The sequence below is a fragment of the Choloepus didactylus genome, chromosome 8 (assembly GCF_015220235.1).
Source record: "Choloepus didactylus isolate mChoDid1 chromosome 8, mChoDid1.pri, whole genome shotgun sequence".
Lineage (NCBI taxonomy): Eukaryota > Metazoa > Chordata > Mammalia > Pilosa > Megalonychidae > Choloepus > Choloepus didactylus.
This window is the reverse complement of record NC_051314.1, coordinates 18,575,115-18,599,228: the sequence shown is the minus strand read 5'-3', so window position 1 is coordinate 18,599,228 and position 24,114 is coordinate 18,575,115.

Below are 24,114 nucleotides of genomic sequence, written 5' to 3'. Positions count from 1 at the left end.
CCTTGTGAGGTAGTGAGCTCCCCGTCACATTGGAATTATTCTAGTGGAGGTCATATGGCCACCGGTGAGGATGGCCATCAGAGGGATTCCTGTATTCATTGGAGAAGTGTTCTAAGCAAACTCCAAGGCCCGTCCATGCTCAGATTCTATGTTTTGATGATTCCAAAGTCCCAGTGATCACATTTGCAGAGAAAGGTGCCAGAGGTCAGACAGACAGGCTTGCAAATCCTGGCTTCACCACTTAGTAGTTGTGGGACCTTGAGCAAGTTCTTTAATCTCTCTGAGGCTCTTCCCTCATCAGCAATCCAAGGATAATAATATCCTCTTTGAAGAACTCAGATGAGAATTAAACAATGTAGTGTGCCTAGAGTACCTTCAGCAGGCTTCGTATGCAGTCGAGTCTGAAACGACAAAGCACCACTCCAGCAGCAGCAGCCCAGTGGTCCCCAGGTTTTCCAGGAAATGCCCTCATCAAGCAGTTTACTGCACAAAACCAATCATTGCTCACATCCTTGGATGCCCAGAATTAAATAGTGATCGCAGTATCTCTTCCACATTAAGAACATGCCTCTCAGAGCCCAGCCTATTTCACAGGGAGGGAGATCTTAATAGCCATGCCTAAAGGGAAGCTATTGGGAAGGGGGGCAAAAATCAGGCCTAAAGACATGGTGTTCAAGCTGAAAATCCACATCACTGCATGCTGGTCTGCCCTGCTAAGCAGCCAGGCAAATTCCTTCCTAAGTGTGGACACATAAAGGAAAATGCTCTAATCCCCGGGCACCATCCAGCTGCCTCCTCCACGTGCCTCCTTTGGGAAGGTCCTAGAGATGGGAGGTGAGCTGGGCCATGGCCAGGCAGGGCCAGGATGGCCCAGCAAGAACTCTGCCTTCTAGATGCAATGGTATAAGTGGGGGCCTCCTGGTGGGATCTGAGGCACCCAGAGAGTAACCCCACCTTAGTCCAAAAAGCATCTCCCCCATTAACATGCCATTCAAAGTACCTTTACTTGTTTTTCCTCAAGCTGTGCATTCCCAGCTCTCAGGAAATCAAAAGTCAAAATGGTCAAAACCATTTCCTGCAAAGAATTCCTAGATGGCTTGCAAATCACCTCCAGGCTAGCCCAGCTGCCCTGGGGGAAGGAGATAAGCATTATCCCTCAAAACTGAGGATAAAATTCATAAATTTTATCCTTCCCCTTCCCAACACACACATGCGTGCACCCACACACACAGACACACACGTAAATCACCAGAATCCACGTGGAGCTGTGAAATGCCCAGTAAGTTGGTTCATTTGTGCTGACGGAAACAAATACTCCCATTTCATACATAAGGGAAGTGGCAGTGACCAAGTGGCCCAGGTCCTGTACTCCCTGCAACATATACTCTAAGTGAATCTTATTTTTAAGGACGTGGATGCCAAATCTCCCCGTCAAAACACAAGAACCGGATGGACTAGGGGAAGGTGAGTGTTCTAGTTTGCTAATGCTGCCAGAATGCAAAACACCAGAGATGGATAGGCTTTTATAAAATGGGGGTTTATTTCACTACACAGTTACAGTCTTAAGGCCACAAAACATCCAAGGTAACACATCAGTAATCAGGTACCTTCACTGGAGATGGCCAATGGCGTCCGGAAAACCTCTCTTAGCTGGGAAGGCACATGGCTGGCGTCTGCTCCAAAGTTCTGGTTTCAAAAATGGCTTTCTCCCGGGATGTTCCTCTCTAGCAAGCTTGCTCCTCTTAAAAACATCACTCATAGCTGCACTCCGTCCAGTCTCTTTGAGTCAGCATGTTTTATATGGCTCCACTGATCAAGGCCCACCCTGAATGGGTGGGGTCACACCTCCATAGGAGTATCCCACCGAAGTCACCACCCACAGCTGGGTGGGGCACATTCCAAGCAAATCTAACCAGCACCAAAACGTCTGTCCCACAGGACCACAAAGATAATGGCATTTGGGGGACACAATACATTCAAACCGGCACATTCCACCCCCTGGACCCCAAAATGACATTATCTTTCCAAATACAAGATACATTCATTTCATCACAATATCACAAAAACTTAAACCATTTCAGTAACAAAAGTTAAGTACAAGATCCCATCAAAATCAATTACAGGCGTGGTGGGTCCTAAGGCACAATTCTCCTTTAGCTTTGGATCTGTGGACTTAGAACAAGTTATATGCTTCCAATATACAAAGGAGGGACATTCATAGGATAAACACTTCCATTGCCATAAGGAGAAAGCATAACAGGACCAAAACAGTTCCTAAAACTTGCAGGACAAACTCCATTAGATTTCAAAGTCTGAGAGTCATTAACAGAACAACGTTGCATCCTTGGGGCTTGAGAGAGCAGGAGCCTAACCCTTCCTAAGGGCCTTTTCGGCAGCCCTTTCCTCTCCAAATGCTTAGGTGAGTGCTCCAACATACCCACACATTGGGGAGACCACCTTCTTGGCCCCACCCTCCTCAAACATCGGGGCAGCTCCCGGATTCCCTTCCATCTCCGGGGCACACGCTCAACCCCTTCAGAACAGTGTGGTGGCAGCCAGGCTCTCCCCAATTCCCCGGGAATGTGCTCCAACCTCTTTGGGACCTGAGGTGGCAAAACTCTTCCAGAGCATTGAGGTGGAATGCCCGCCCTCGACCTCCAGGGCAAACTCACCCTTTCCATGCATGTGGGCTGCTCCGCTCTCCCAGCCCAAGACCTCCTGACTCCAGACCTCAACCTCCATGGCTCTGTCTTTGAAGAAATTTTTCCTTTAATTTTTTCCTTGTCTGTCTCCTCCAGTTCACACCGGCAATGGCTCTGTCTATAAAGATCTCGCAAAAATTCTGTTGGCTTTGCATGAAGCACACAGGGATCAAACCCATTAGACAATAGGACTTTCCACAAATCCTTTCTGGATAATTCCATCTCCAATCTTGGCTTGTACTGAAATGGTGGCTGGGTTCCATGTTTGGTTAAATCCTCATGTTGGGCTGTAGCTTCTGGGATTCCACCCCCTGGAAGCTTGTAACTTTCCAAGCCATCAGCTTCTGGTTTCTTTGAACCCAAGAGTTCAGTTCTAAGTTTATCTCTTTCTGCTCTCATTTTACTATAAGCTGCAAGGAGAAGCCAGGGTATATCCTCCACAGGTAGTCTGGAGATCTCCTCAGCTAAGTATTCCAGGTTGTCACTTTTAAATTCTTCCTTCCATCTGACACCAGGACTCAATTTTGCCAAATTCTCTGCCACTTTAAAACAAGGATCGCCTTTCTTCCAGTTTACAACAACATATTCATCATTTCTGTTCAAGGCCTCATCAGAAGTATCTTTAGAGTCCATATTTCCACAAACAGTCTCTTTAAAGCAGTTTTGGCCTTTTCTATCAAGCTTGACCCAATTCTTCCAGAATCTTCCCCTTATCCATTTAAAAAGCCGTTCCAACATGTTTGGTATTTGCAAACTCAGCAGCACCAACACCCCACTCCTGGTACCAAAATCTGTTCTAGTTTGCTAATGCTGCCGGAATGCAAAACACCAGAGATGGATAGGCTTTTATAAAATGGGGGTTTATTTCACTACACAGTTACAGTCTTAAGGCCACAAAACATCCAAGGTAACACATCAGTAATCAGGTACCTTCACTGGAGATGGCCAATGGCATCCGGAAAACCTCTCTTAGCTGGGAAGGCACATGGCTGGCATCTGCTCCAAAGTTCTGGTTTCAAAAATGGCTTTCTCCCAGGATGTTCCTCTCTAGCAAGCTTGCTCCTCTTAAAAACATCACTCATAGCTGCACTCCGTCCAGTCTCTTTGAGTCAGCATGTTTTATATGGCTCCACTGATCAAGGCCCACCCTGAATGGGTGGGGTCACACCTCCATAGGAGTATCCCACCGAAGTCACCACCCACAGCTGGGTGGGGCACATTCCAAGCAAATCTAACCAGCACCAAAACGTCTGTCCCACAGGACCACAAAGATAATGGCATTTGGGGGACACAATACATTCAAACTGGCACAGTGAGGCTGAAGGTGGTCTCCCCACAGCCATTTTCCAAATGAAGATGTCTAGGTAGTAGAAAGGGAAGTGACTTGCTCATGACCGGAGACAGCAGGTGGAAGAGCTGGCTTCAAACCCAGGTCTGTCGAACACTGGAACCCATGTTGTTTTCATTGCCTCACCTGCCTCTTCCCTGGAAAGTTGAGCTTTGCTGGCTTCAGGGTGTGGAGCGAGTCCTGGCCTGGGTCCTCTGGAGGCGCAGCTGCTCCCTCAGGCCTGTGGCCATCACAATGCAATGAGCATAAGGATGACCTGGAAGCTTGTGCCAGGCAGAAGCTCCAGCATGGTCTAAATCAGCACTTCTCAAACATTTCACGGACATGCACATCACCTAAGAACCTCATTAAAATGCAGACTCTGATTCATTTGATCTGAGGTGAGGGTGAGATTTCTGCATTTCTAGCAAGCTCCCAAGTGACATCTATGCTGCAGGTCCACCAACCACACTTTTGAGCTGCAAGGGTCTAGAGATGTCTGCTAGTATTTGAATCCCAGCTCCACCGCCACCTAGTTGCACGACTGGTGGCAAGTGACTTCACCTTTCCATGCCTGTCCTCCTTCATATATAAAAAAATGTATCAATACAGTTCTATGTTGTAGAGTTATCTTGAGGATTACATGAGATGGTCGATGTAAATCATGTAGCACAGTGCCTGCTACATAGAAAAATCTCAGTCAATGGGAACTGATAATGTTAGTAGTATAGCAGTTAGTTCCGTCACACATTATAAGCTTTCAACAAGTAAACGGAATCTGTTAGTGTTATATATCCCCACTAGCTTACATTTATTCAGCTTTCCCAAGTCCTATAGCTTCCTCTAGAAATGAATCTTAGAGCTAGCAATAGCATGGCAGTTTACATTTGTATAGTGCGTTTTCATTTACATTTCTGTTTCAGTGATCATTTGCAAACCTAGTGCTTAAAACAACCACAGCTTATTGCTTCTCATGATTCTGTGGGTGATGGGGCTCAGCCAGGCAGTTCTTCTGCTCCACATGGCATAGCTGATGCCACTCACACAGCTGCATTCCCCCAGTGGCTTCTTCTGGGAGCAGAGCTGAGGGCTGAGGCTTGAACATCAACAAAAGCCTCTTACCCTCCAGGGCTCTCTCTCCACGTGGTCTCCCATCATTCAATAGTCCAGCCCAAGCTTCTTTGCAGCATTGACAGCTAGCTTCCCAGAGCAAGCATTCTGAGAGCAAAAGCCCTGGTGGTCCAACATGCATCAACTCTTTATGTGCATTTGTGCTTGACAATGTCCCATTGGCCAAAGCAAGCCCAGGGTGCACATGAGAAGTGGCACGAATAGCAAGAAGTGGGGTTCCTGGGGAGCCACCAATATAAAGTCTACCACAATGGACTCATTTGATTATAAGCTCCTTGAAGACAGGAGCTCATCTGCCACATGCTACTTTGTATCCCCAGTCCTAGAAGATTATTGAATGGATCGGATCCTCACCACCACCCTGAAAAGCAGTTAAAGGAAAAATATTACCCTTGTTTGCACTTGGCTGTGAGAGGTCAAGGCCATGCAACTAGTTAGAGTCAGGCGCCTGGGTCATCAGGCCCCAGGTCCTTCATTCTTTCCTCTCCACTGCCCTGCCTAATCGTGTAGTTTACAGTTTTCTGCCAGCCCCTCGCCACCCTACAGGTCTCCTTTCTCCAAGCATCCTGGTGACATAGTTAATTATTTATAATTGAACATTTAAATGCACTGGATAAGTGCTATTTAAAGGTACCCTGTGGTGACTCATTGAGTAATTAAAATAATCATTTATTCCATAAGCATTTATTGGTATCTCAGTCTGCACCAGACTCTGTGGGAGGGTGGGCGGGGAAGGAGAGCAAAGAGTTACAAGACGTGGCCCCTGCCCTCAGGGAGCTAATTCTCTTATTCTTTCATGCCACAGACATTTGCTAAGCACCTACTATGTGTGCAGCTAAGGGCTGGGCAACATCAGGGAACACAGCACAGTTTCTGCCCTCAACATGTTCACAGGCCGCTGGGGAGACAAACAAGCAAATGATCCCCGTACCATGTCACCATGACAACATAGCTGTGTTTGGATAGAGTCCTCTGCAAGCTGAGAAGGACCAAACTGGCCAGTATGGAGACAGGGGGTCAAAGGAAGCTTCCCAGGAACTGTGACCCATGAACTGATGCTGGACAGAGAAGGTGACCCAGGAGACAAGTCAGGGAGGGCACTGCAGGCAGAGGCAAGAAGGCATGAAAGAGCAGTGCAAATCACTGGGGTGGAGAAAGGAGCACCTCTGGCTCTGGCACCCTGTGTGCAGAGCCAGTTTTCCTGAGACACACAGCCCAAGGCAGCTCCAGCCAAAAGCTCCTGCAGGCATCACTTCAGCTGGAAGGAACCTGCCCATCATCATCCTTCAGGTCTTCCCTGATGACCAAAGTGGGTTGCCCCTTGTCTTTGCTATCCCAGACCACATTTGTATCCCTCCTGGTGTTTAGCACTAACTTTGCCTTGTCAGAAATGAACTCCCTGAAGGTACAGTCTTGGCTATTATCAGCCATCCCTACTAGAAAGCAAGTTCCACAACAGCAAGGACTTTGTTTGGTTCATGTTGTGTCCCAAGCACGTAAAAGAGACCCCAGCACATGGTGGTGTTTAAAGAACGAAGGGTCAGGGTCCCTGGAAAGAGCAATGAAGAGACTGTGGGGTGGGGGATGTACTAAAAGTTCATGCTAGGAGTAATTACTAGTCCTGTGGCTTTAGAAAAAGACTGACCTGCATTCAGATTTTGCCTCCACCTTTTAATTTCGGGGACACTGGTAAAGCAATTTCCCCTCTGGTCCCTAGATTGTGTGTGTCCAATGTTAGGTATCCTTTTGCAGATTAAATTTCAGAACAGGCAGGAAGATTCCATTCCTTGGCAGACCTTGGAGGACAGAGGCGGCCTTTGTCGTGAGTCCACCAGGGAGGTCGGGCCTGGGAGGAGCCCAGGCAACAGCATGTGCTCAACATTGTGACGAGGTATGAAGTTCAAAGCTAAGCCAGGCATGGTTGTGATTCAGTTCGTATCACCTCGGTTCTAAAGGGAACTAGCAGCTCTGTTTGGGCTGGTGGAACCCTGAGAATTGGTACCTGGCCCACGACACACAGGAATCCGTTCTGAGCAGGTCTGTCCAGGACCTCAGACTAAGAGACAGAGAGAGGGGAAAGGCAGATTTCTTATTACCTCTGTGTTTTGAAACTTTCTGGTTCCTCGGCAGGAAAAGCCTTTCCTTCCTGTCATATGGTGAATTCTTATCCATCCTTCAAAACCCCACTGAAATGTCCCTCTTCTCTGCACGCTGCTGCCTCGCCCATGCAAAGTTAGTCACTTCCGCTTCTGCCCTGCCACCATAACTGGAACATGCTTCTGCCAATACTTTGTCATCTTCCCCCTCTAAGACCATGAACCTCCCCAGAGCAGGGAGCAGGTGATATCTTTCTGTAGCTCCAGCATCCAGCACACAGCCTGCCACACCTCACTCCCACTTACTAGGCACACACTCTGCTGAAAGCTTCACGTATATTCTGTCATTTGATCTCTGTAACAACCCATTAAGTTAGGTTCTGATAGGATCCCCATTTGACAATTGAGAAAGCTGATGCAATTAGAAGTCACTTCAAGCCCACTGAATGTGTGCTGAATAAATGGGCAAATGGGGAAGTGAATGAGGGAAATAGTTAAGAAGTAAAGTCGTGTTTATGGCCACTTTTGCCTCCTAGAGAGCAGCTGTTCACTAGGACCTCCTATTAGACTGAAGCATCCTTAGACTGGAAGGAAGGGCGAATAAAAAGTATGGCCTGAAATCCCTGCTTGCAAGACATAGTTTCGTAGGCTCTCTAGAATGGAAATCTTGGCCTGTAGGCAAATCGTTACCACACAGGGAGCTGCTCATTTTGGGATTTCTTTCCTCCTCTCATCACCCCTCCCAGACTATCACAGGATAGCACTAACTTTGTCTTGTCAGAATTAAACTCCCAAGCCCCTCATGGAGGGATTTCTCCGTGACTTGTATTTCTCCTGGATTGAGTGATATATACAACGGTGGATGTTGTACTCATGTTTCCACACCTATCTGTAGTCAACAACAGCCTTGAACAGAAAACCTGTGGCCAATGGGCTCACAGATTGGAACAGATTTCACCTTTTGCTGTTTCTCTTTGAAGCCCTGGTTTGGGGTACACTGGCTCTTAGGATTACAGGGGATTCATCATGGGGTCTGAGTCTAAGAGTTCCCAGCAGGATTTCTGGAAGGTGCTACTGAGCAAGTTAAGAGCCAGAGATCAAAATGTTGAGCAGGTGAGCTTGGAGGCCCTTGCACAAGCCCTGACCCCAAAGAAACAGCATCTTCTCAGGTCCGCCACATGGACTAAAGGTTCTCAAACCTTTAAAGCTTCCTTTAAGCTATTATTAACTACTTCTGGCGGGCAGAAGCAGTACCTCTTCTCAGGGTCCAGCGGGAGTCCTGGAAATACCTGCAACATCAAAATGGCATGTAGGTGGATGGGCAACACATTAAGCCCTGCCACAGCTTTTTGCAGTTGTTTCAGATCAAGATTGGGTTACTCTGATAGCATATTGGAAGTCTTACAAATTAAATTACCTCGAATACTAGCTAACATTTATGGAGCACTCACTGGGTCTAGGCCCTGTGCTAAACACGCTACATGCATTATCTGATAGAAATCTTCCAACAACCCTAAAAAGGGCCAACTCTTAGTATTACTCTTGTTCTAGTTTGCTAATGCTGCGGAATGTAAAACACCAGAGATGGATTGGCTTTTATAAAAAGGGGGTTTATCTGGCTATACAGTTACAGTCTTAAGGCCATAAAGTATCCAAAGTAACACATCAGTAATCAGGTACCTTCACTGGAGGATGGCCAATGGCATCCAGAAAACCTCTGTTAGCTGGGAAGGCATGTGGTTGGCGTCTGCTCCAAAGTTCTGGTTTCAAAATGGCTTTCTCCCAGGACGTTCCTCTCTAGCAAGCTTGCTCTTCTTCAAAACATCACTCACAGCTGCACTCTGTTCAGTCTCTTTGAGTCAGCATGTTTTATATGGCTCCACTGATCAAGGCCCACCCTGAATGGGTGGGGTCACACCTCCATGGGAGTATCCCACTAGAGTCACCACCCACAGCTGGGTGGGGCACATCTCCATTCAAACAACCTAATCCAAACAGTCCAACTTAATCCCCACTATTATGCTTGCCCCACAAGATTGCATCAAAGAATATGGCTTTTTCTGGGGGACATAATACATTCAAACCGGCACAACTCTCATGTCACAGTTGAAGAAACCAAGTTTCTAAGAAGCGAAATGGCCCACACACAGTTTCACAACCCCGAGGCAGTAAAACCCTGGCTTTGACCCCAGGTCTGTGTGACTCCAGAGTTTCCAATTTATTTTGCCCGAATAAAAGTCACCCCCAGATTTGGTTGACTGGGCCATCTAACTTGTGCAGCTTCAAAACAAGCAACCTTGGGGTAACTCCAGTTCTTCTTAGCAAAGTCTAAGAATGCAGACTCCAGCCTCCTTCAAGGACTGAGCTATCAAAAGCAAGTAACCAGAGGTGACAACCTGCCCCTCCTCTCATTACCCAGGCAGGTGTCTGTCTCCTCCATCCCTCTCTGCACCCAGCTGGTGCTCTAAGGATCCAGCAGGAGGAAACATCCCCATCCTTTCCAGAAAATCCCCAACCTACTGTTCCCAGTCCTCCGAGTGTTAAGCACTTAAGAGCCCTGGACTTTAAGCGCACTGGATCCAGGGCACTTGTGCTTTTCTGAACTCATTTTTTCTCTGCAAAATTGGGAATCAGACTAGATGTACTCTGAGAACTTGGCCAGCTTTGACATTGCTAGATCTTCTAGAAGGGTGTGTCCCATAGAACTTTCTGCAGTGATGGAGATGTTCTATATCTGTGCTGTCTGATATGGCAACCCCTAGCCATATGTGCCTATCAAGACTTGAATGTGGCCTAGTGAGACTGAGGAACTGAACTGTTCATCTTATACAAGTTTAATTAATTCACATTTCAGTAGCCACATGTGGCTAGTGGCTACCCCATGGGACAGCATGTTTCTAGAATGATCTTAAGATAGCCTATTTTGTATTATCAGTAATACTACTTGTCTTAGTCTGCCAGGGCTGCCATGACAAATAACATACAATGGTTTGGCTTAAGCAACAGGGATTTATTGTCTCCTGGTTTGGGATGGCTTTCTCCCAGGGTCTGTAGCGTTCTGGTGCTGACTTACCACAATCCTTAGGGTTCCTTGACTTGCATCTCTGCCTCCAGCACGAGGCAATCTGTCTCCTTCATCTCTTCCTGTGACTTTCTTGGATTGGCTGCACCCAGACTTCCTTTATAAGGAATCCACTCCTGGGTATTAGGCCCACCCTGACTGTTTACCCACACCTTAAGTAATAATAGCATTTTTAAAGGTCCTATGTACAATGGGTTCATACCCACAGGACCTGGGGCTAGAGCCTGAACCTGTCTTTTGTGGGGGACATAACTCAACCCCCAACACCACTTTTAACCAATGGATTACCAAGAGGTGACTTCAAGAGCTATGGACTCCTCCGCCATCCCCATCAGCCAGCCAGTAAAGCCATCACAAATAAACAACATGAATTTTCTAAAACATGAGCTCCCTGTGCAAACAATTCACCTCTCTGCCCTGCATAACCAGACTGTGTCCCTAACCCCTTCCTGTGTAGACTTTCTTCTGCCGCCACAACTTCCGACATTGGGTCGACAAGGGTTTCACTCTTAACACCGTCCCTTATTGCTATGATCCTAACAGCTCTTTACAGTAAGCATGATGATGACCAAGAAACTGGAGCTCAGAAGATTCAAATGACTTCTTCTGAACCAAAGAAAAATTCCATTCCCTTCAATGGGGCTCAAGGCCATTGGACTATCTACCCATATTTGGAAATGATGGTAAGCTTAATTTGTGACCCTTTGAATTAGGCCAGCTGTCTGTACCTTCCTGGCCTGCAAAGATCGGCTGAATACACAAAGCAGGGGACAGCTCTGGGCAAGGACAAAGAGCAGATGGAGCCTGGCTTGATGGGAGGGAGGGAGGGAGAGGGGCACATCACTCAAACTATTGTAGGGACCCTTTTTAAGGCATCTATACAAATTATCTAGCTCTGCTCAGTTTCAGTGCTGTGTGTGGCCTCCAACACATCTCTCCATCTCTCTGGGTAATAAAGGTGGGGATACACCAGATGGCCTCTAAAGACTCAAACTTTCCAGAACTTAAGCAATCTATGGAATGCTTGCTGCTTTCCATGTGCTTAGCACTGTGCTGTGTCCAGGGGCGATACAGAAGAAAGCAGGGATGCCTGCCCTCAAGAAGCTTTGCCAATTGGTCGTTGTCATTTGCAGAGTTACCTGACCTGAAGAGGTGAGAAAAGGAAGAGGCAGAATAAGGACTCTGAAGTCAAGCAGACTTGGGATTGCCATCCTGGCCTCACCATTTCAAGCTGTGTGACCTTGAGCAGGTCACCTAACTTCTCTGAACCTTAATTTCCTCAACTCTAAGATAAGGACACTGCCACCCACCTCTGAGGTTGGGGGACTACAGGAGACAAAGCAGACTGAAATAGGGCCTATCAATGCTGCATGTATCATAAACATTACTTCCTTCCCCTTTCTTTTCTCAGCCAACAGAGACAGCACCCACTCTCTGCCAAGAAACTCTCATCATCCATCTTGATTCACCACAGGTCCCTGCTCACCTGCTTCCCAGCCCTAACCTGCCACTTCCAACTCTGCTGCATGCCTCAAATGTACCAAGCCCTCCTGGTGAGGCAGGAAGCAGACAAGAAGAGGAAAGCAGGTCACGATGGGGAGCGAGGGCTCCCTCCCAAGGATGCTGAGCTCTTGAGTCAAATCTTGCCCCATCTTGGCCCAGACAAGCTGGAAAGTTGCTCTCCCGTAGGCTCCCACTCAAAGATCCCACTCACACAACATCCTTCAAGCAGGAACAGCTCCCACGGCTACAAGGAAGACATCTGTCCCTCTCCTCCCCACCAGCACCCAGAATGAGCCTAATTAAATCGTATCTGCCCTCAGTTGCCCCTGTGGTTGGTGCCATGGAAGTGCAGCGATAGGGTGACTCGAGAGAGAAGGATGTGCTGAAATGCCACACGGTCCCCAACCCCAGGGGCAGGTGCTCCAGCTGGTATCTAGAGCCAAAGCACCAGAGACCTGCAGAGCAGACAAGGAGATGAGGCCAAGATGAAAACTGTTGTCGTGGAAGGAAGTGAACGTTTTCACAAAAGGGGCTCTGAGCCAAGCTAGCTTTTGAAATCTTTATTCCCTGAATTGCAGATCTCTGAAGAGAAAGTACATCAGTCAAATTCTTGGCAGGAAGCAGAAGCTCACTCAGCTGTTCTTTTGAAGAGATTTTTAATGAAGGGACTGGGATGGACACACAGGGGTGGGCAGGGTTAAAGGAGCCACAAGGGATGTTGAGGCACCCAGGGACAACAGCAGGAAGCCATCACCACCACGAGGCCTGAAAGGACAAGAGAAGAAAATATTGCTGCCAGAGCCCAGTCAGGAGTTGGACCCTGGAATAGAGACCACCTAACAGAAGCTGTGTAGAGGGGGAGTAGCCACGACCCAAACCATGCTGAACATGGTGGGGGGATACATAGGGACCCCAACCTCCTTCTCCTCCCAGCCTCCAACGTCCCCCACTGGCTGAACCCAACCAGAAGTCAAAAGACAAGAGCACTGCAGAGGCAGTCCACTGAGGTCAGACTCCCGGGGCACAGAGCAGGGCAGGGCAGGGTTGATGGATACGGGCAAGGGAAGAGAATCCAGGTGAGAAGGGGAAAGCTCTTGGTTTTGGAAGTTCCTGACCTGGGATCAAATCTTAACTCTTGCACTTATTAGCTGTGTGACACTAGGCAAATTCCTTACCTTTCCTGAACCTCAGTAGCCTTGTCTATAAATGGTAGATTGTCAAATTCAGAAAATTAGGAATAATGCTTGTTAAGGGCTTCTATGGGGACTGCAGAGAAGAAGTAGACAATGATATGGAAGTAGCTAAAAAGATCACAGGCTTTGGGATCAGATACCTGGATTCCATATGCTGGCTTCACCACACCCTAGTTGTGTGACTTTGGGCAAGCAACTTACCCTATGTGAACCTTGGTGCCTCACCTGCTAAACAGGTACGGTAGGCACACCTGATTCAGAGGGTGGTGTTTGCCAAGCAACATGTAAGTGTTTGGCACAGTGCTGGACACAGAGGGCTTCAGTAAATAGTGGCTGTTGCCATTGTTGCTGATAAAGATCGAGCAGAAATTCTCTCTCCAGTGTGCCTGGTGGTGTGTGCTTCCCTCCTCACCTTGAATTTATTTCCCACAGTTGATGGACTTTGATTTCAGTAGCCCCCACTCAACAGAGTCTCTTTCAGCTGGTGATTTTCTTCAGCATCAGACTTCACAGGTCTAGGGGCAGCCAGGCCATCAACCTCCCCATAACCTTTGCTCCAGCCACCACAGCTGTCCCCATCCTGCACGGCTGTTTCCCCACCTGGAGAGGAGAGCAGCACTTAGCTGATGGATTATGGAGAGGAAGCTGGGCCAAAGGTGATGCTTTCCCTAAGTCATTATGAAGCTAGAGACACAGCCCAGACTGATACCTGCACTTTAGTGGTCCTTTCCCCATCAAATGAATGGATGTGCCTGACCCAGGCCCACATCTCAACTGTGAGCCATTTGAGAACTGGGATGGTCTTATGCAACTTGCTGCCCCAGCCCCTAGTGCAAGGCATTGGTGACACACCTGAGCACGTAGGCACTGGTTACAGCAAAGCAGACACTGTTTAGGCCCCCGCAATGCATGCAGACTAGCAGGGGGGTGAAGAGTTTCACTAGTAATCACAGATGTGGTAAGTGTTATGGACGGTAATGTAGGGAATCTGTGGCAGTTACGATATATAAGATTGCAAAAACCATTGTGTCTCCCAACAAAAGAAAGCACCAGATAAACTAACATCAAACTTTACTTTAAAGTCACAAGACAGCGGTGGCTGCAAGGAACTTTAAATGAACCAAATTACAGAAAGGAGCAAGCCCTTCATCAGTGAGGAAAGAGTGGCCCCCACTCTCATATGTGGGCCCAATTGCCAGGTCTGAGAATATGAAGGTGAAGAAGTAGGCCTGTGTAGGCAGAGATGTTGTTGGAACAAGGGTAAACCAGATGAACTTCTAGTGGCAATGTGGGCGGCATGGCAGATTGGAATCTAGAAGAGTCAAAGGCAATAATGAATGTCTTGGCCCACAGTTCCCTCCCACAGGAATTTTGCTGAGTAGGCATTCTCTAAAGACATCAGAAGCTGCAAAGCAAAGAGTTATCTCACAGCTTTGTGCAGTGCTTAGCTTGAATCTGGAAATGAACTAAAAGTAACTAAACTGCAAACCAAGTCCAAAAGCAAGAAAATGTGATCTATAATCAAGAGAAAAGATAGTCAACACAGGTAGACCCACAGATGACCCAGTTATTGGAATATGCAAATGAATGCTTTAAAATAATTATTATAAATATGTTAAAGTATTTTAGAAGAAAATATGTGCAGAATGAGTGGACAAGTAGAGAATTTCAGCAGATAAAAGCAGAAACCTTTATTAACTAAACGGGAATTCTAGAACTTGAAAATACAGTTTCCAAAATGAAGAATTCAATGGATGCACTTAACAGCAGACTGGACTCAATAGAGGAAAAAATCAGCAAATTCAAAGAGCAATCAACATAAAATACCTGAACTGAAACACAGAGCAAATAAAAAATATAAAGAGAGAGAGGGAAAGAGATACCTGTAATATAATATCTAATGATCTAGCATACATGTAGTTGAAGAGGTGATATAGAATTACTGTGCGAAGATGTAATACAGCATGTTCCCACCTCAGATCTTTAAATGTGCCGTTCCCTTTGCCTAGAACTGAGATAAGCATATAGATCATTCGCTTACATCCTTCAGGATTTTGCTCACATTTCTCCATCTCAGTAACTTGATGGCCACTTTGTATAAAAATTTACATTCATCTACTCTCCCACTCTCAGCTAGGATTTTTCTACCCCATTTGCTTTATTTTTTCCTTAGCCTTATTGATTAACTATATATTTTATTTATTTATCTTGTTTGTTACTTCTCTACTACACTAGAATTGCATTCCATGAGGGCAGGAATTTTCATCTGTTTTATTTACTGCTGAATCTCCTTTACCTGGGACAAAGTAGATACTCAATAAATAATAACTGATAGGACAGGGAAGCTTAAACCTGCTCAAAAGTAAAAGAAGTCATGAAAAGAACTTTAGGCTATAAACGGAAAGATCAGCGGGTTTATTAGTCAGTGCCCATCTGATCGCAAGTAACAGGAACCTGACACAAAATGACGTAAGCAAAACAGAAAATGTATTGGCTCATGTAACTTCCAAGTGTAGGATTTCATGCTTCAATCATGATTAGATCTAATGCTAAAATGATACTGCAAGAAATGGTCTCTTTGGGTTCTATTTTCCTTCATGAAAGCTTCATTCTGAAGCAGAAGCTTTACAGGAGGTGGTAAAGAAGCCCCTAGAAGCTCCAGCTTTACGTGTTTTTTAGCTTAACCGCTCCAGGAGGAAGAGAACCCTTCTTTCCCAATAGTTCCATCAAAAATCCCAGAGCTATATGCTCACTGGCCAGACTTGAGTCATAGTCCATTCCGAAACTGATTCACTCTAGCCAGGGAGATAAAGAGCACTGATTGGCCAGGCCTGGGTCACGTGCCCATCCTTGGAATACTCAGTCCAAATCACATGATCTGAGAGTGGTGGTTCCTCAAAGGAAAATCAAGATGCAGTTTCCAGAAGAGGGAAGAAATGTTGGTCACATAAAAATGCATGTCTACTTCCATAGGAATCAGCTGGAGTGGAGGGATAAGGCAAGCAAGGGTACACCAAGCAAAGGCTTGAAGTCAAAGAGAGTATGAAGCATTTTAGGAAAAGAAAGAAGTTCTATTCAGTCAGAAGGAGCAGGACAGGAGTGATGAGAAATGAGGAGGTAAACAGGGGTCAAATCATGTGGTTATAAAACATGTCTAGAAGTTTGGATATAATAATCAAAGCAAAGAGAAGCCCTTGAAGCCTTCCAAGAAGGAGAATTAAATGGTTAACTTTCTGTTTATCTACCTTAATTAGCATGGAACAGAACAAGAACAAGACTGGAGCCCACAGACTGTTGGGTGTTGCAATTATCCAGAGGAGAGAAAAGAGAGAGAACTATGAAGGTGACAGTGGGGATGGAAAAAGTCAAAAGATTTTAGACACAATTCAAGCATTCTCTAAACAAGTCAGGATTTACCAATAGCTCTCAAAGCCATACTTGAAAGATCTCCAAGCTGCCTACCACTCCTCTGCTCTTTCCCCATGGGTGGTGGAACTTCTACCACCCATGGGAAGGCAGTATCATACTGCCTCCTTCCCTTCCCGTCTCCTCCCCCAACTTCATTCCAGGGCAGATCCAGCCAAGCTCTCCCAGCAGTAGGCCCCCTTGCTGTCAAATCCATATGTAGATGAGCTGCTTAAATTTGCATAGATAATAAAGGTAAGTTAAGAGAGCCCGTGCTGGTACCACCTAGGGTAGGCACATTGCCCTAGAGTCAAAGAAAGCCATGTTTTATTCCTGTCTCTGCCACTTATTAGCTGTGTGCCCTTGAGCAAGTTACTTAACCTCTCTGGACCTCAGCTTGCTCATTTGAAAAATGAATATATTACATTAGCTCACTGAACGCTTACGAGATTTAAAAGACTTTGTGCATCCAAAGGTCAAGAACAGTGCTTGGTACGTAGAACAAGTTCAACTGAGATCAGTTCCATTTTCCTCCCAATCTTCCTTCCCCAAGTACCTAAGGAGAATTAATTTGCACCTATCTTCCTTTTTGACAGCAATTCTTCATCATGCCTCAGTTTTATGATACAATTTTGATAAATTAAATACAAATAGTCAGAAGTCATCTAATTCATTATGCTCAGTTTCAATGACACTTGCTAACTGTTCCAACACCTGCAACTGTTGGGTAGCCTCAGGCTATTGGTTAGGCTCTCCTAGACCATGAGTTCATATTTTGGGGCTCATAAAGAGGAAGCAGCATTTATAAAATAGAAGGTTAGACAAACCCTTTTAACCTATGGGATATTTGTTAAATCCCAGAAATTAGGAAATTACTATCATCCTCCAGCACCAAGCAGCCCCCCATCGCCCCACTTGTACATCCACACAGTACACACTCAGTGCTAATCATCCCCATTACAGCTGGTGATTACAAAGTATGGAGGAAATAAGAAAAAGTAGCTCTAAACCCTTGAATGTGGACATGACCTGTGACTGGTTTCTAACCAACAGAATACAATAAAGGTAAAAGATGAACATCATTACATGTGTGTGATTATGTGATTACTTTACATTAGACTACACTACCCACCCTGGTGGAGTCTCTCACTCCCATGCTGGTTTTGAAGAAGCAAACAGCCACATCGGGGGACCCCGGGTGGTAAGGAACTACAGGCAGCCTCAAGGAGCTGAGGGCAGCCCCCACTAACAGCCTTCAAGAAACCAAAGCCCCCAGTCCTAGAGCTCGAGTAACTGAATTCTACCAACAAGCATGTGAGTTTGGAAGTGGATCCTTCCCCCAATCAAGCCTCCAGATGAGAACCCAGCCCTAGCCGTCACCTTAATTGCAACCTTGCAAAGAATACAGCTGAGCCATGCCCAGACTCCTAACCTACAGAATCTGTGAGATAACAAATGCTTGTGTTGCTGTAAGTCACAAGAATTAATATTCTTATGCACCAATAGATAACTGATACACATGGTAAGTACTGAATGAATGAATATGAAATTGGAGGAAATTTCAAATCAGAAAAGGGGCAAAGGCAGTTCGATTCAACACACCTATACCAACTGAGGTTCAATTATGTGCAGAGTACCAGCTGATTACGCTGAGAGCTAGTGAGGATGGTTCACGAATGAGGGTAAGCCAATGGCTATAACAAACCACCCAAAACCTTAATGAGGATTAACACAACAGAGGTTTATATCTCACTCACATCAGAATCCCATGCAGGTTGTGGAAGGGTAGGAAGTGAACTGACCTCTGCTCCACGCAGTCCTTCAGGGACCCAGGCTCCTGCCTTCCTGTGGCTCCCCCGTCCCCCAGGCCCCAGGGTCTTTCACTCTATCTTCAGCATCAAGCCAGCAGACAAAAGGAGAGAGAGTCACAGGGTGGCTTTTTAGTTAGAAACAAAGCCACGAAGTAGACAGGTCATTTCTGTTCTCATTTCTTGGCCACAACTCAGTCATGTTGTATCACTTATACCTGCAAAGGGTCCTGGGAAATGTAGTCTGACTGATGCCCACAAGGAAAAGGAAAGGGTTTGGTAGAGCCATCGTAGTATCTGTAGCAGAAAAGGAATAACAAAGATAGAAGAATAATTAAAGCACAGCCTTGACCTCAAGTAATTCATAATGTAGGGAGAGAAACAAGCAAGTAGCAACTAATTATAACACATGGCACAACATTAAATATTTGTGTGTGGCAAAGAGAAGCAACTTGATGTAATAGAAACCCGGGGCTAAGCTTTGGCTCTGTCCCTGTTGACCATGTGACCCAGATTTATTCACTTATCCTCTCTGAGTTTCCATTTTCTCACATTTAAATTTCAGAAAATCACTTAATCTCTCAGTGCCTCAATTTCCTCACCTATTAAATAGAAATAATATTGCTTTCCTTGAAAGTTTCCTGGGAGGATGAGAGAATCCATGTAAATGATATGCTTAGCAGAGTATGTGACATGTAGCAAAACTTCTATGAGCATCATCTATCATTATTAATTATCATTATCATTATCATTAATTGTTGTTATATTGCCCCAAGTGCTTTGGAAGCACACAATAAGGAGTGGTTAATTCTGACCCTAGAAGACTGGAGTGGGCTTCTTGTACCAGGTGGCATTTAATCCCAGCTTTGCGGGATCAAGGTTCTCATCACTCCATAGCCTGCTGCCTGATATCCACGACTGAGAGGTATAGAGAGGGGAGGAGATGAGACCCACAGAATTCAGGACAGCCTGAGTGGTTACTGAGGGCACTTTCTCCAGCTCCTGATTAGAGCCAAGGACCATCCCTTCTCCAGTTTTTCTGTAGCTTGGATGATTAAAAAGAAATTTTAGAAGCAGCACTAGGTGACGCAGCAGGTAATAAATGTAAAGAAGTCATTTCCCTAGGAGGCTGCCAAGGTGGAAATTTTAAGTCATTTTCTAAAAAGCTTAGTTAAATTCACAAGTGATTGGTTCCTAACAGGTTAGCAAAGCTTATTATGGGGCAAGTCCTTAAACTTTGAGGTTGAAGTCTTAGAAAGCAGATATCTCCTATGATACTTCTCTCCGCACCCCTGTCATAGACAAAATATTAGGCAGCATGTTCCTCTGGGTTGACTTTCTGTGACAATTCAGCCAGAAATCACTGCAAGGAGACACCTGAAATACCACTTGGGACCAGGGAGGGCTGGCCCAGGGCACCCTGAAGGGGTTCCTGGCCCACATCGCTAGTCCATCTCGGCACCATTCTCCACTGACCTCCATCCCCAGCCCAGACCCTTTCCTTATATAGTAACTACTTGGCCATCGCCCAAGGCCCCACCCCTTTAGTTAAGATGAAAATAAGGCCCAGGAGGTAGAAGTGATTGGGCCGAGGTGCTCGCTCCAGTGTTATGCCTTTAAAAGCTCGAGGTAGGTCAGCTAGTACTGGAGTCAACAAAATCCGGGTGTCCAGTCTAGTGCTCATGCTTCTAGCCCATGGGATTGAGGGACAGACGTACATTCCCTGTGGTTCCCTCCCTCAGCTCTTATTCAGGAACCTGCCATTCCCTCTATAGAATGGAAGGCTGCACTTAGCAGAGAATAATATATGAGAGTCAAGAAGAAGAAGAGTCAAGAAGAGGAGGGATGAAGAAGAGGCAGGAGAGAAGGAGACCATCTTTACCATGTGCACTGCACTTGACATTTTATAAACACCTTCACATCAATTATTATTACATTTAACTCTCACTGTCTCCCTATCTTTGTAAAGAAAGAACAATTGAGGCCCAAGTTGGTGAAATGACTTGCCTAAGGTCACACAGCTCCAAAGTGATAGAGTGAGGACTCAAGCCTGGCCTTCTGTGCTGAATGGAGCTTGTTTTCCACTCCTTTTCATTCATTTGGAAGAAAATCCCTTTCCTTCTTTGGGGATCAGACTCCTCAGCCTCCCACAGTGATTGAGAGGGCGGAATTCCAAGAGCTGAGTGATGGCTGGGTTCACGTGTCAACTTGGACAGGTGACGGTGCCCAGGTGTGTGCTCTAGCAAGTACTGGCCTAACCATTACTGGCAAGGACATTTGTGGCTGGTTAATAAAGCAGAAGGCTGGTTTAGTAAATCATCATTCAATTGCCTCACCTGTGACTGATTACATTAACGAACGGCATCTTCTGCAATGAGAGAATACAATCAATTGGATTTAATCCAATGAGTTGCAGATTTTTTTTTATTAAATTCAGTTTTATTGAAATACATTCACACACCATACAATCATCCATGATACACAATCCACTGTCCACAGTATGATAACATAGTTATGCATTCATCACCACAATCTATCTCTGAACATTTTCCTTACATCAGAAAGAACCAGAACAAGAATAAAAAATAAAAGTGAAAAAAGAACACCCAAATCATCCCCCCATCCCACCCCATTTGTCCTTTAGTTTTTATCCCCATTCCTCCACTCATCCATACACTAGATAAAGGGGGTGTGATCCACAAGGTCTTCACAATCACACTGTCACCCCTTGTAATCTACATTATTATATAATTGTCTTCAGGAGTCCAGACTGCTGGGTTGGAGTTTGGTAGTTTCAGGTATTTACTTCTAGCTATTCCAATACATTAAAACCTAAGAGGTGTTATCTATATAGTGCATAAGAATGTCCACCAGAGTGACCTCTCGACTCCATTTGGAATCTCTCAGCCACTGAAACTATTTTGTCTCATTTTGCATCCCCCTTTTGGTCAAGAAGATACTCTCAGTCCCACGATGCTGGGTCCACATTCATCCCCGGGAGTCATACTCTGCGTTGCCAGGGAGATTTACACCCCTGGGAGTCGGGTCCCACGTAGAGGGGAGGGCAGCGAGTTCACCTGTCAAGATGGCTCAATTAGAGAGAGAGAGGGCCACATCTGAGCAACAAAGAGGTACTCAGGGGGAGACTCTTAGGCACCATTACATACAAGTTTAGACTCTCCTTTGTGGTAATGAGCTTCATAAGGGCAAGTCCCATGCTCGAGGGCTCAGCACATCAAACCACCGTCCCAATGTTTGTGACAACATCAACACCAGTCCAGGTGAGGATGTCCAACACATCCGCACCTTCCCCCAGATCCTCGGGGCTGGGGAGGGGGAGGCTGTAAATATATTTTTTATTATCTGCTCAAATTACTCTAGGATGTGTCACTATTTCACTCCAGCCTATACTAACCTACCGTATCTCACTTCCTATTCAAAGTTCCATGCAATTGTGGTGTTTGAACAAATCGACTGTAGAGTTGCACCGTTTAGAAAATTTAGATCCTGTACCAAATAGATATCTATTCCCTTGGTCTCATATGAAAGTTGAAGTTTTAAAACACAATCACTTTCAACCTTTATCCTTTGGCCTGGCTTGCCCAGGTCTTAACCAGACCTGCTTCACTCATATCACTAATTGAAGTCTGGGCTCTTTTTCAGCTTTTTTTTTTTTTTTTGACTGTGGCTGTATGCACTAATACTGACATTCGTATCTGCCAAGCTCTAGCTCTGAGTTTCAGGTGTCTCAGAGATATGCATTGTTCCAGAGACCAATCAGGTTATACGAGTTGCAGATTTTTAAGGGGGAAGAGAGGACTTTCATTTCTTCCTTCAGTCATCCAGTCTCTCTTGAGGAGTTCATTGAAGACCTTTATTGGAGTTGCCAGCTCGCGGCCCGCCCTATGAAATTTGGACTCATGCATCTCCACAGTTGTGTGAAATACTTTTATAAATCTCATATTTACAGATCTCTCCTGTTGGTTCTGTTTCCCTTGAGAACCCTGACTAATAAACACACTGACTGACTCCCTGGGCCCATGCCCCTGGTTCTCCCGCTGCCCAGAGAATGAAGATGAATGTGTTGATGCCCTGGCAGAGAACATCCTTCTGTGGCAGCTGAGGACAGCCCTCAGGAACCAGGTGTCCACCATCTCTCCAAGCCAGACCTCCCTATCGGTGATATTGGTGCCACCGAATATAACCCAACATTTACCAACAGCCTACCGTTCATGCTCCAACACTGTTTACTGAGGATCTTCTGTGTTTTGGGCACTGGGTCAGGCCTTGGAAGTGCAGAAGGAACAAGAGAGTTCATGGAGCTTACATTGTAGGAAGGGTGGCTAAATAATGAATGTGTTTTAAATAAATGAAGAAAATCATTTCAGAAGTGATAAATGTGATCATCAGGTCCATATGACCAAGAGCAACTAGGGGATCGAGTAGGGCAAGCCGCCTTTACACAGCCCTCCCCGAGAAGATGACCTTTCAGAAAATGACCTTAAGACCTCCAGGCCTTCAGGGTGAAGAGGAGTCACCCATGTGAACAGGAGAAGAAGGAGTGTTCCAAGCACATGGGAGGGCAGAAGCAAAGGCCCAGAGGCAGGAAAGCAGGTACTCAAGGGGCACAAGGCCAACAGGAAGCTAGGGCAAAGGTTACTGTTCCATTTGAAAGATGAGAAAACCGAGGCCCTGAGAGTTGGAATGACTTGTCTACGATCTCACAGGCCTTTTTACAAGGCATAAATTAAACTGCATCCCCAAATAGATTGTGACATTGTAGACAGGTTTCTGAGGGCTTTATCAGAAAACAGCTTCTATCAGCTCAATAGTCATCTCTTCTCCCTACTCAATCCCTTCTTAGGGTCCTAATCTTCTATGAGTGACATCACAATGTGACTCCCAGGCAACTGACAGCATGTGGCCAGACAGAGATAGTAATCTGAGCAGATTCAGGCTACAAGAGAAGAGAAGAGACACTTCCTAACCAGGGAAGTTCCTTTCTGCTCGTAAATGTCCTGCCAGGAGGGACAGAAGAGAAGGAAGTAGAATGTCGAAACGTGAAATGACATGATCAACTAGGCAGGTGGCTGGTCTGTTTTTCCAAAAAGTATCAGCTAATCTTAGGAGCTGAGCTAAGATTCCAGTTTCTCAGCTCTGTTGCCGGGGGAGGGGTCTCTGAATTCTCTTCATTGCAGTTTAGCAAACTATTTCCTGAACAATTTCCCAGACTAGCTCCTGAACAATTAAGTTATGCCTTGTTCTGGGTCCATCTGTAACCTTTAGAATGGTGCTTGCCACCTGTTAGCACCTAATATTGCTGGAATGAATGAACAGGTTGTACATAGTAAGATAAAGATGCAAAGGTATATAAGCTCATTCATTTAGTCATCTAGTTCCTGACATATGACTGGCACTGGGCTAGGGTGTGAGAGGATACAAGATGGAACAGACATACGGTCGTTCGTTGACTCACTCACATGTTCGAGAACCTGGATTAACATTTCACAGCACATAAATTTTTACAGGGTTTCATTGTACAGCAGCCATTGAAGAGTACAGTCCCTGGGTTCACCGAGTTCAAATCTGAATTGACCATCTGTATAACCCTGGGCAAGTTACCTAACTTCTCAGCTTCTCCATCAGATACATGGGAATAGTAGAACATTTCTCTCTGTTATTGTAAGTCTTCAATGCTGCTACTCATGGAAGGGGCAAAGCGGAGGTCCTAGCATGTGGTAAGTGCTCAGTAAATGTAGCTAGTCTCATTATAAGGTATTTCTCATCTCCCATCAACACTTTGACATAGGTATTTTGTCCACATTTTACAGAACTAAAAGTCATGGAGAGTCACAGGGCAACTGTCT